The sequence below is a fragment of the Zeugodacus cucurbitae genome, chromosome X (genome assembly GCF_028554725.1).
Source record: "Zeugodacus cucurbitae isolate PBARC_wt_2022May chromosome X, idZeuCucr1.2, whole genome shotgun sequence".
In the NCBI taxonomy this organism is placed as follows: Eukaryota; Metazoa; Arthropoda; class Insecta; order Diptera; family Tephritidae; genus Zeugodacus; species Zeugodacus cucurbitae.
Window position 1 is genome coordinate 4,005,198 of NC_071672.1, and position 11,646 is coordinate 4,016,843.

Consider the following 11,646-nt stretch of genomic DNA (forward strand, 5'->3'; position numbering starts at 1 on the left):
AGTTATGTACATATGTATGGTCAGACAAATAAGCAATGCTGCCACTCTTTTCCAGTAAATCTTCTTCGAGTTTGGGAGATTTCAGAGGAATTAAGGAAATCGCAGAGTTGATTTCTGCATGTATTTCCTAAATGCAAAAAAAAAATTCATTTATTGGTATTTAGGTATAGAATTTTGTATGGCTAATGCCCGGTTTCACAGTCCATACTTAAGTTGTGCCTAAATAAAATCTTAGCTAAGTATTGTTGCAAACTGAGTAGTCGTTTGCGTTTCACAGTCAATGCTTAATTTCTATAAAATTTTATTATGATATATGGCAACGTTATGGGCAACATATGTTTTACAAATGTCATTCATAAAAATATGTTTGAAATATTTAAATTATAACAGACAATACATAAATTTATATCAAAAATTGATGAAAACAACAAAAGAACCCCAAATTTCATCACTAGCGAGTCGGAGCACCTATGGGAACTGAATGAAAAGTATAAGCTGTTATTGAGTGCAAACGAACGGACACTTGCCCTACGCTACGAAAGATGTCGCTGAAAATTCAAAGCAAATTCAAAACAAAAATCAGCTGTTATTTAAGCATTGCTTAAGCCTCCCATTTTCAGTGCTTAAGCATAACCTAAGTATGAACACGCAATGCATTAAACTGCCAAACAATTTCTGCACTGTTGTTCACACAAAAATTGAATTGATTCAAAGTATTTTCCCGGATATACAAAATAATTATTTAGATCATAACTGGCTCAGTGGGAGGGCTGTTTTGGCAGCCAAAAATGTTGATGTTGACGAAATTAACTTCCAGATACAACAGTTGTTGCCAGGCGATCTGATGTCTTTTAAATCAATCAATACTGTTGTTGATGAAAATGAAAGTGTAAATTTTCCAACTGAATTTTTAAACTCTCAAGATATACCCGGAATGCCACCACATATTCTTCGGTTGAAGATTGGTTCAATTATTATTCTTCTGCGTAATTTGAATCCCCCTCGGTTATGCAACGGTACACGTTTGGTCATCAAAAAGTTAACAGGGAATATTCTTGAAGCAACCATTTTGACTGGAAAGTTTAAAGGAGAAGTGGTCCTGTTTCCCCGTATTCCAATGATACCGTCAGAATCTACGATACCATTCAGAAGACTACAGTTTCCTATTCGTTTAGCTTTTGCCATGTCCATTAATAAGTCTCAAGGCCAAACAATGTACATTTGTGGGTTAGATTTGGATAATCCATGTTTTTCCCATGGGCAATTATAAGTTGCATGCTCACGTGTGGGAAAACCATCAAATCTATTTGTGTTAGCTCGAGACAGGTTAACCAAAAATATTGTGCACCAATTAGTGCTAAGTTAAATTAAAATGTTTATAATTCAAAAAAATAAATACTACTATTAAAAATTAAGAATTATCTATCCTAAGATTATAAAATTAAATGTTACATGTTATCAACTAACAATTTTGTGATTAACTTATTTGTTAAAAACTTGAATATTTAATCAAAAATGAACTATTTTATGAAAATTTGTGCTTATTATCAACTCTACGAAAATTTTCATCAATAATTTTAAAAATTTTTACCTCAAGTTCAAATCTCAATCCCGTGGATTTTTATACCGGATATATACTAAGGTTTCCGTCTTTATTCATAAATAATAATTTCACTGTAGTGAATAGTTTACTACAACACAGCAAATCTAAAAGTGAGGAAATGTTCATTCGGAGAATTCGAATGTTTCAAACCGATTTATCGTTTAAGTTGAAAATTTTACAGTTTCATATGTACATACATACATTGGTATGTATGTGTCATGTTAGCGTGTTGGAGAGCCATCTTCTTTATTTGTTTACACGCTACACAACAAAACAAAGAACGAACTTCGCCAAAAATATTTAAATTGATCAGAGACGTTATTCCCTGAATATATTAACATTCCATACAAATAAATGGCCTTGAACAGAGTTCAAAAAGCGTTTTAACTATTTCAAATAAAAATTGGGCGGGGCGAAGTTCGCCGGGTCAGCTAGTGTTGTATGAAACTTTGATATTAGTACTTGTATGAAAATTTTAATACTTGTATGAAATTGCATACTTAGTACTTATATGAAAATTTTCATATAAATATAAAAGTATTTAAGTGTAATATATAAATGAGAGCAAAAAAATTTATTCCTGGTTTGCTACAGTTGGTTTAAATAGAAATAATTTTGTTAATGATGAAATGTTATTAATTGAGATTATTCTTCTATACCTAACATAATGTAGTCGTTTTTTTTTTAATTTAACTTTTTTTGGGGTTTGTTCTTCTATTCACATAAAATATATGTGGGTAAAGAATAAAATTCAATAAAGTTAAATATTTATATTATTACGCTCGAATACTTTCATATCATATATGAAATAAAATGAAAAATAATTGAATTGAAATTATTAGTTTCAAATCAAAAGAAAAACGTATATACTGTTAAAAAAAGATATATACACTATATGCATTGAAATAAAGTAAAATGTATAAAAAATGATATTATTTGAAAGTTTAACAAATACAAGAAGAAACATCGCCCTTACATTAATAATTATATTATATATGTATAGAGAACGAAAATTCTTTCTCACGATAAGATACAATCTCAAAGTCCGAATAAGACCGCAATAAATAATACAATAATATGAAATTTAAATGAAATTAAGTAAATTTTTTAATCGATCATAGTAGAAGAAATTTCATAATTATTTATTGTCGCGATTTCGTTCTTCTTTGCATTTTGTATATGTCGTGTACTTAATTTTCAAATATTGAAAATATCATTATAAAAATTTATATAGTATAAAAAGTGTTATATAAATGAATAAAAAATATTATTCTGGTTGATCCTGCCAGTAGTTATATGCTTGTCTCAAAGATTAAGCCATGGATGTCTAAGTACAAACAAATTAAAAGTGAAACCGCAAAAGGCTCATATCAGTTATGGTTCCATAGATCGTTAACAGTTACTTGGATAACTGTGGTAATTCTAGAGCTAATACATGCAAAATAAACACGGACCTTTTGGAACGTGTGCTTTTATTAGGCTAAAACCAAGCGATCGTAAGATCGTTATATTGGTTGAACTCTAGATAACTTGCAGATCGTATGGTCTCGTACCGACGAGAGATCTTTCAAATGTCTGCCCTATCAACTTTTGATGGTAGTATCTAGGACTACCATGGTTGCAACGGGTAATGGGGTATCAGGGTTCAATTCCGGAGAGGGAGCCTGAGAAACGGCTACCACATCTAAGGAAGGCAGCAGGCGCGTAAATTACCCACTCCCAGTTCGGGGAGGTAGTGACGAAAAATAACAATACAGGACTCATATCCGAGGCCCTGTAATTGGAATGAGTACACTTTAAATCCTTTAACAAGGACCTATTGGAGGGCAAGTCTGGTGCCAGCAGCCGCGGTAATTCCAGCTCCAATAGCGTATATTAAAGTTGTTGCGGTTAAAACGTTCGTAGTTGAATTTGTGCTTCATACGGGTAGTACAGCTATAATTGTGGTATGTACATTACCTTATGTATGCAAGCGTATTACCGGTGGAGTTCTTATATGTAATTAATACAATGTATTTTTTATATATTCCTCCTATTTAAACCTGCTTCAGTGCTCTTCATCGAGTGTTGTTGTGGGCCGGTACAATTACTTTGAACAAATTAGAGTGCTTAAAGCAGGCTCCAAATGCCTGAATATTTTGTGCATGGAATAATGAAATAAGACCTCTGTTCTACTTTCATTGGTTTTTAGATCAAGAGGTAATGATTAATAGAAGCAGTTTTGGGGCATTAGTATTACGACGCGAGAGGTGAAATTCTTGGACCGTCGTAAGACTAACTTAAGCGAAAGCATTTGCCAAAGATGTTTTCATTAATCAAGAACGAAAGTTAGAGGTTCGAAGGCGATCAGATACCGCCCTAGTTCTAACCATAAACGATGCCAGCTAGCAATTGGGTGTAGCTACTACTATGGCTCTCTCAGTCGCTTCCCGGGAAACCAAAGCGTTTGGGCTCCGGGGGAAGTATGGTTGCAAAGCTGAAACTTAAAGGAATTGACGGAAGGGTACCACCAGGAGTGGAGCCTGCGGCTTAATTTGACTCAACACGGGAAAACTTACCAGGTCCGAACATAAGCGTGTAAGACAGATTGATAGCTCTTTCTCGAATCTATGGGTGGTGGTGCATGGTCGTTCTTAGTTCGTGGAGTGATTTGTCTGGTTAATTCCGATAACGAACGAGACTCAAATATATTAAATAGATGCTTTCAGGATTATGGTGTTGAAGCTTATATAGCCTTCATTCATGAGTTCATCTTGAATGTGCAAGTGTTTGAATGTGTTTATATAAGTGGAGCCGTACCGGTTGGTTTGTCCCATTATAAGGACACTAGCTACTTAAATGGTCAAAGTGCGTCTAGCAGTAACGAGATTGAGCAATAACAGGTCTGTGATGCCCTTAGATGTCCTGGGCTGCACGCGCGCTGCAATGAAAGTATCAACGTGTATTTCCTAGACCGAGAGGTCCGGGTAAACCGCTGAACCACTTTCATGCTTGGGATTGTGAACTGAAACTGTTCACATGAACTTGGAATTCCCAGTAAGTGTGAGTCATTAACTCGCATTGATTACGTCCCTGCCCTTTGTACACACCGCCCGTCGCTACTACCGATTGAATTATTTAGTGAGGTCTCCGGACGTGATCACTGTGACGCCTTGTGTTTCACGGTTGTTTCGCTAAAGTTGACCGAACTTGATTATTTAGAGGAAGTAAAAGTCGTAACAAGGTTTCCGTAGGTGAACCTGCGGAAGGATCATTATTGTGTTCCTATCCGTAAATATTATAAAAAAAAAAAAAAACAAACAAACAAAAAAAGAATAAAAAAGAAAAATTATTTTCTTTTTTTTCTTTTCATTCATTTATTTGAATGTTTTTCTTTTTTTCTTTTTTTTTTTTACTCCTTGTATTGTAGTATAATGAAAATTATATCGCATACATTATATTTGAACGCAACAAACCTTTAAACATATATAGTTGTACTTATTATTTATAAAAATTTATAGAAATTAAATAAAATGTAATAAAAAAGGAATTACTGTTTTTGTTGGACTAAGACATGCGCAACTTGTAAAAGTTTAGGTTGAAAATTACAATTTATTGAAAGATGTTTTAAAATAATTTATATAATATACGAAAACGAAATGTTATTCTTTCAATAAATTAAAAACTCTTGACGCTAAATTAAAATAAACAAAAAATTATCACTCTAAGCGGTGGATCACTCGGCTCATGGGTCGATGAAGAACGCAGCTAACTGTGCGTCATTGTGTGAACTGCAGGACACATGAACATCGACATTTTGAACGCATATTGCAGTCCATGCTGTTATGTACTTTAATTAATTTTAAAGTGCTTCTTGGACTACATATGGTTGAGGGTTGTAAGACTATGCTAAATTAGTTGCTTATTCTTTTAGTTAATTAAAAGAACTTAAGCACATGGTATATTACTCGATTGTATTTTTCAATCCATAATATTAATAGCATAAAAAGAAATATAGAAAATATATTCTTGAACACCTCATATTTGAACGAAATTTTATAATAAATAAGAATCTTAGTATTCCCAAAAACAATAAAATTTCAATATTATTTCAAATAATATATACATTTAGAGGAACGTCTAGCATAAAATATTATTTTATTCTAGGATTGCCTTTAAATGTAAAAAAGCAAGAAAGTAATATTGTTGTTATAATGAAAAGTAGTACGTACGGGATGAAAAGATTGAATATTTATTATTAAGAAAATTATTGGTGTTAAGAAATAATTATGTATGTTTCTTTAAAATAGCAAAAAGCTAAAATATAAAATAAATATAAATATTTTTATACAACCTCAACTCATATGGGACTACCCCCTGAATTTAGGCATATTAATGAGGGGAGGAAAAGAAACTAACAAGGATTTTCTTAGTAGCGGCGAGCGAAAAGAAAATAGTTCAGCACTAAGTCACTTTGTCTATATGGCAAATGTGAGATGCAGTGTATGGAATATCTTAATATCTAGTATGAGAAATTAACGATTTAAGTCCTTCTTAAATGAGGCCATTTACCCATAGAGGGTGCCAGGCCCGTATAACGTTAATGATTACTTGAAAGATATTTCCAAAGAGTCGTGTTGCTTGATAGTGCAGCACTAAGTGGGTGGTAAACTCCATCTAAAACTAAATATAACCATGAGGCCGATAGTAGACAAGTACCGTGAGGGAAAGTTGAAAAGAACTCTGAATAGAGAGTTAAATAGTACGTGAAACTGCTTAGAGGTTAAGCCCGATGAACCTGAATATCCATTATGAAAAATTCATCATTATAACTGTGATATTTATAATATTATAGTAATAGTGTGCATTTTTTCATATAAGGACATTGTAATCTATTAACATAATAAAATATTTATCAAAAGATCATTGGTGTTAAGTTTATTCAAATTAATTTGCTTTTAGCTTATTAACATAGAATAAATACTGATGATTTGATAAAGTGTTGATAGATTTTACATATATAATGCTTAAATTCTTTTGAATTTTACAATAATATTATTATCATTGATTTTAATATTAATTGTATGCATTTATATGATTAACAATGCGAAAGATTCAGGATACCTTCGGGACCCGTCTTGAAACACGGACCAAGGAGTCTAACATATGTGCAAGTCATTGGGTTATATTAAACCTAATGGCGAAATTAACTTAACTTTTATATAATGGGATTAATTTTTAGTGAAATATTTTACTATTAATTCAATCCCGGGGCGTTCCATATAGTTATGTATAATGATAATTTATTATTATTTATACCTCTAACTGGAGCGTACCTTGAGCATATATGCTGTGACCCGAAAGATGGTGAACTATACTTGATCAGGTTGAAGTCAGGGGAAACCCTGATGGAAGACCGAAACAGTTCTGACGTGCAAATCGATTGTCAGAATTGAGTATAGGGGCGAAAGACCAATCGAACCATCTAGTAGCTGGTTCCCTCCGAAGTTTCCCTCAGGATAGCTGGTGCATTTAAATATTATGTAAAATAATCTTATCTGGTAAAGCGAATGATTGGAGGCCTTAGAGTCGAAACGACCTTAACCTATTCTCAAACTTTAAATGGGTAAGAACCTCACCTTTCTTGATATGAAGGTTGAGGTTATGATATAATGTGCCCAGTGGGCCACTTTCGGTAAGCAGAACTGGCGCTGTGTCATGAACCAAACGTAATGTTACGGTGCCCAAATTAACAACTCATGCAGATACCATGAAAGGCGTTGGCTGCTTAAAACAGCAGGACGGTGGACATGGAAGTCGTAATCCGCTAAGGAGTGTGTAACAACTCACCTGCCGAAGCAACTAGCCCTTAAAATGGATGGCGCTTAAGTTGTATACCTATACATTACCGCTAAAGTACATGATTTATAATACAATTTCGGTTGGATTATAAATTTTGAAACTTTAGTGAGTAGGAGGGTACAATGGTGTGCTTAGAAGTGTTTGGCGTAAGCCTGCATGGAGCCGCCATTGGTACAGATCTTGGTGGTAGTAGCAAATAATCGAATGAGACCTTGGAGGACTGAAGTGGAGAAGGGTTTCGTGTGAACAGTGGTTGATCACGAGTTAGTCGGTCCTAAGTTCAAGGCGAAAGCCGAAAATTTTCAAGTTTTAATGAATTGTTGAGAATATATTATTATGTTTTCTTCATAGTAATTAAACACTTGAATAATTTTGAACGAAAGGGAATACGGTTCCAATTCCGTAACCTGTTGAGTATCCGTTTGTTATTAAAAATGGGCCTTGTGCTCATCCTGGCAACAGGAACGACCATAAAGCCGTCGAGAGGTATCGCAAGAGTTTTCTTTTCTGTTTTATATTCGTACTACCATGGAAGTCTTTCGAAGAGAGATATGGTAGATGGACTAGAAGAGCATGCCATTTACTGTTGTGTCGATATTTTCTCCTCGGACCTTGAAAATTTATGGTGGGGTTACGCAAACTTCTCAACAGGCCGTACCAATATCCGCAGCTGATCTCCAAGGTGAAGAGTCTCTAGTCGATAGAATAATGTAGGTAAGGGAAGTCGGCAAATTAGATCCGTAACTTCGGGATAAGGATTGGCTCTGAAGATTGAGATAGTCGGGCTTGATTGGGAAGCAATCCATGGTTTATGTACTCGTTCTGGGTAAATAGAGAATTTCGGTTCTTGTTCCCCGGATAGTAGTTACGTAGATAATTGTGGAACTTTCTTGCTAAAATTTTATAAGAATTATGTCGCAAGATATATATTCTTATTTAATTATAACGATTATCAATTAACAATCAATTCAGAACTGGCACGGACTTGGGGAATCCGACTGTCTAATTAAAACAAAGCATTGTGATGGCCCTAACGGGTGTTGACACAATGTGATTTCTGCCCAGTGCTCTGAATGTCAAAGTGAAGAAATTCAAGTAAGCGCGGGTAAACGGCGGGAGTAACTATGACTCTCTTAAGGAAGCCAAATGCCTCGTCATCTAATTAGTGACACGCATGAATGGATTAACGAGATTCCTACTGTCCCTATCTACTTTTCGATTGTAGAATTTCAGATTGTTCAGACGTGTTTTCGTTTCTGTGCGTTTTCTGTGTCGTGAATTTTGTGTGAATTGGTGTTTTTTGTGTGGGAGCCCTCAGCATTGGATGTAAGTACATTCATTTTGAGTATTTGTGTATTAGTTTGTGATTTGTGGTAGTTTTTTAGCGCATTTGCATACATATTTAAGCATTAGTATATTAATATATACGTGTGTGTATATATGTGTGTTTTTTTTTCATAAAAAATTTTCATTTTCAATATATGTTCGATTGTATGTGTAGATAAAGTTTGTCAGTACGTGTATACTTTTTCTGTAGTTAGCTTTGTGTATTTTTACATTACTGCAAGTGTTTGAATATATATACAATTGTATGTATATTTTCTCATTTGTTAGTTTGTGTGTGCATATCATAGCTGGCTTTTGAAAATTTTTACATTGCGGCAGGTGTTTATTTATATACGTGTAGTTGAGTGTATTTTTGGAAATTTGAATTTGTGTTTGTGAAAAGAAAATTTGTTTGAGCAAGTGTTTTTTGTGTGACGTAATTTGTTTTTCGTTTGTTGTTTTTTGAGCACAGGTGTTTTTTGAGCACAGGTGATTTCGTGCACAGGTGTTTTTGAGCATAGGTGTTTTCGAGCACAGGTGTTTTTGAGCACAGTTGTTTTCGAGCACAGTTGTTTTCGAGCACAGGTGTTTTCGAGCACAGGTGTTTTTGAGCACAGTAGTTTTGTGTGTGTAGGCGCGTGTTAGGTAGTATCTTTTGGGGTTTACGTGGTTTACCCACATTGTTAGCGTGGGTGCTGACTCTCATAGAGTCTCAGTGTTTTCTGTGTTTGTTGTTTTTCTGCTTTTTGGTTTTTCTGCCAGTGAGTGTTGTGTCGAGTGTCTGGTACTGAGTTGCCATTTGTTTCCGGGGGGATTGGGCAGGTTTTGCTCAAAGGGTGCCGGTGTCTGTCCGAGTGTTGAAGGTGCTGATTTTTGTTTAGACTGCGTTCGTAGCTGTTAACCTTTGACCTACAGTGCGATTTGGTTCAGCTCCACATCGGTTGGCTTGGAGCCGTTACGGGGACTTTGTTCTGTCCGGCGGTTTATTGGGTGACCAGTTCCAGACCGTTGGCTGGAGTTGTGGGTTGTGCCCTTGCGATTTCGCAATAATCGACTGCTTAGGTGGTAGCAGCTACTGGACGATTCTATTCTTATAGTTAGTTCCTTCAGTGCGTTCAGTCACACGTGTCTTGAGAGCAGCTGTTCCAAGTCTTGTCTGGTCGAGTGGCTTCTGTGCTAGTGTTTTGCCGGCGGATCAGCCTGCCTGGTGAAAGGCCGGAAGTAGAAATGCTTCCCTCACGGAGGAGAAGGGCTAAGCACCCTGCTGGGAATGAGGGGAAAGAGCTAGCGTTAGCAGTGGAGACCTCGTCGGCTGATGAAGGTACTGGACCTTCGGTTGGGTCCCCGCCGCGTAGGAAGGTTAGGATAGGATCGCCGTCGTTGGTGATGTTAGGGGATGGGAGTTGTTGTGCTGATATGGGTGACACCGCTGAAGAAGTGGTTGTCCACCCTATTGTTAGCAAGCGTGGAGGTGTAGTAAGGATTAAGGGGAAGAAGCGCATTAAGGGTACTTCTGCAAAGGAGTGTCCTGTTAGCGCTGTTAAGGAGGGTGGAGAAAATGGTGGTGTGGTTGGGGGAGGCGCTATTAGCCATGTTGCTGCCATGAAGGCAGTGACGGCGGAATTAAACGCATTGGTGTTTGGGGTTGAAGACTTTGAGGTCACTACTGCGAAGGGGCTGATGGAGCTTGCCTCGAAGTACGAGGCGCTTCTGATGACGGTAGTAACCGAGAATGCCGATCTTCGCGGTCAGGTTGACGCTCTCAGGGGGGGTTGTGGGGGATCTATTCCCCAATCGAAGAGGTCGGTTGTGGGTTTGGCTCCGGCTGAGTCGGTGCGTGCGCCTCCAGCGCCAGTGTTGGAGGCGATTGCTCCGGCATTGCCGAAGCCGGTTGAGACTTGGTCGGTGGTGGTGAGAAGCAAGGCCCCTACCACCTCCTCTAAGGAGGTGATTAAGAAGGTCGTGAAGGAGGTGGGACCTTCCCTCGGAGTGCGTGTACACGAGGTGAAGCCGATTAAGGGTGGTGGGGTGGTTATTCGCACCCCCTCTGTTTTAGAGAGGGAAAAGGTGGCGAATAATGCCAAGTTCGGGGAGGTGGGGTTGGATGTGAGTGTGAACCGGAAGTTGGGTCCGCGGGTTGTGGTTCAGGGGGTTCACACCGAAATCTCCCATGATGACTTCATGGAGGAGCTCTTTCGGTTGAACCTTCAGGACATCAGCCCTGAGGCACGAAAGTCAGATGTGCGGATGGTCAGTCGGCCCTGGAAGGTGGCTGCTGATGGTAGCACCAACGTTGTCCTTGAGGGGTCGGACAAATTAATGTCCGCCCTTTTGGAGGCGGGAAGGTGCTACATAAAGTGGTTCTCCTTCAGGGTTCGACCGGATAGCCCAGTTGCTGGCTGCTTCCGGTGTATGGGTTTTGACCATAGAGTGGCTGAGTGTAGGGCCAAATCAGATGTTTGTAGGCGGTGCGGTCAAGAAGGACATAGAGCTGCCGGTTGTGGTAATGCCCCTCATTGTCGCAACTGTGCATTTAAGGGTAGGCCAGCTGGGCATCTTATGATGTCAGCTGTTTGCCCGATTTACTGTGGCGTTGTTGAGCGTGCCCTCTCCAGACACTGATGGGGGGGGGTTTTCAGCTTAATTGTCAGGGGTCGTATGCCGTTATGTGTGAGTTGGGGGGTTGTATGATTGAGGGGGGGTGTGGCATTGCCTTACTTCAGGAGCCTTACGCCACCAATGGTGTGGTTCGGGGTCTTCCTGGAGGTTTTAGGGTCTTTACGGACCTTGGGGTTAATGCTGCAATAGTTGTGAATGATTCCGGCTACGATTGTGTAGTCTTGGATTCGTCACAACAGGGGGTGTGTGTGTCTATA

General features: G+C 37.7%; 2 non-coding genes and 1 pseudogene across 2 annotated transcripts; all 3 read left to right on the forward strand.

Moving 5' to 3' along the window:
* Positions 1-2,872: 2,872 nt before the first annotated feature.
* On the forward strand, positions 2,873-4,859 carry LOC128923325 (small subunit ribosomal RNA). The gene has a single exon (XR_008472292.1). It is a non-coding gene; the product is annotated as a small subunit ribosomal RNA (ribosomal RNA).
* A 443-nt stretch (positions 4,860-5,302) lies between these two features.
* LOC128923178 (5.8S ribosomal RNA) lies at positions 5,303-5,481 on the forward strand. Its single transcript, XR_008472213.1, has one exon. It is a non-coding gene; the product is annotated as a 5.8S ribosomal RNA (ribosomal RNA).
* A 451-nt stretch (positions 5,482-5,932) lies between these two features.
* LOC128923414 (large subunit ribosomal RNA) lies at positions 5,933-8,690 on the forward strand (annotated as a pseudogene).
* Positions 8,691-11,646: the final 2,956 nt, after the last annotated feature.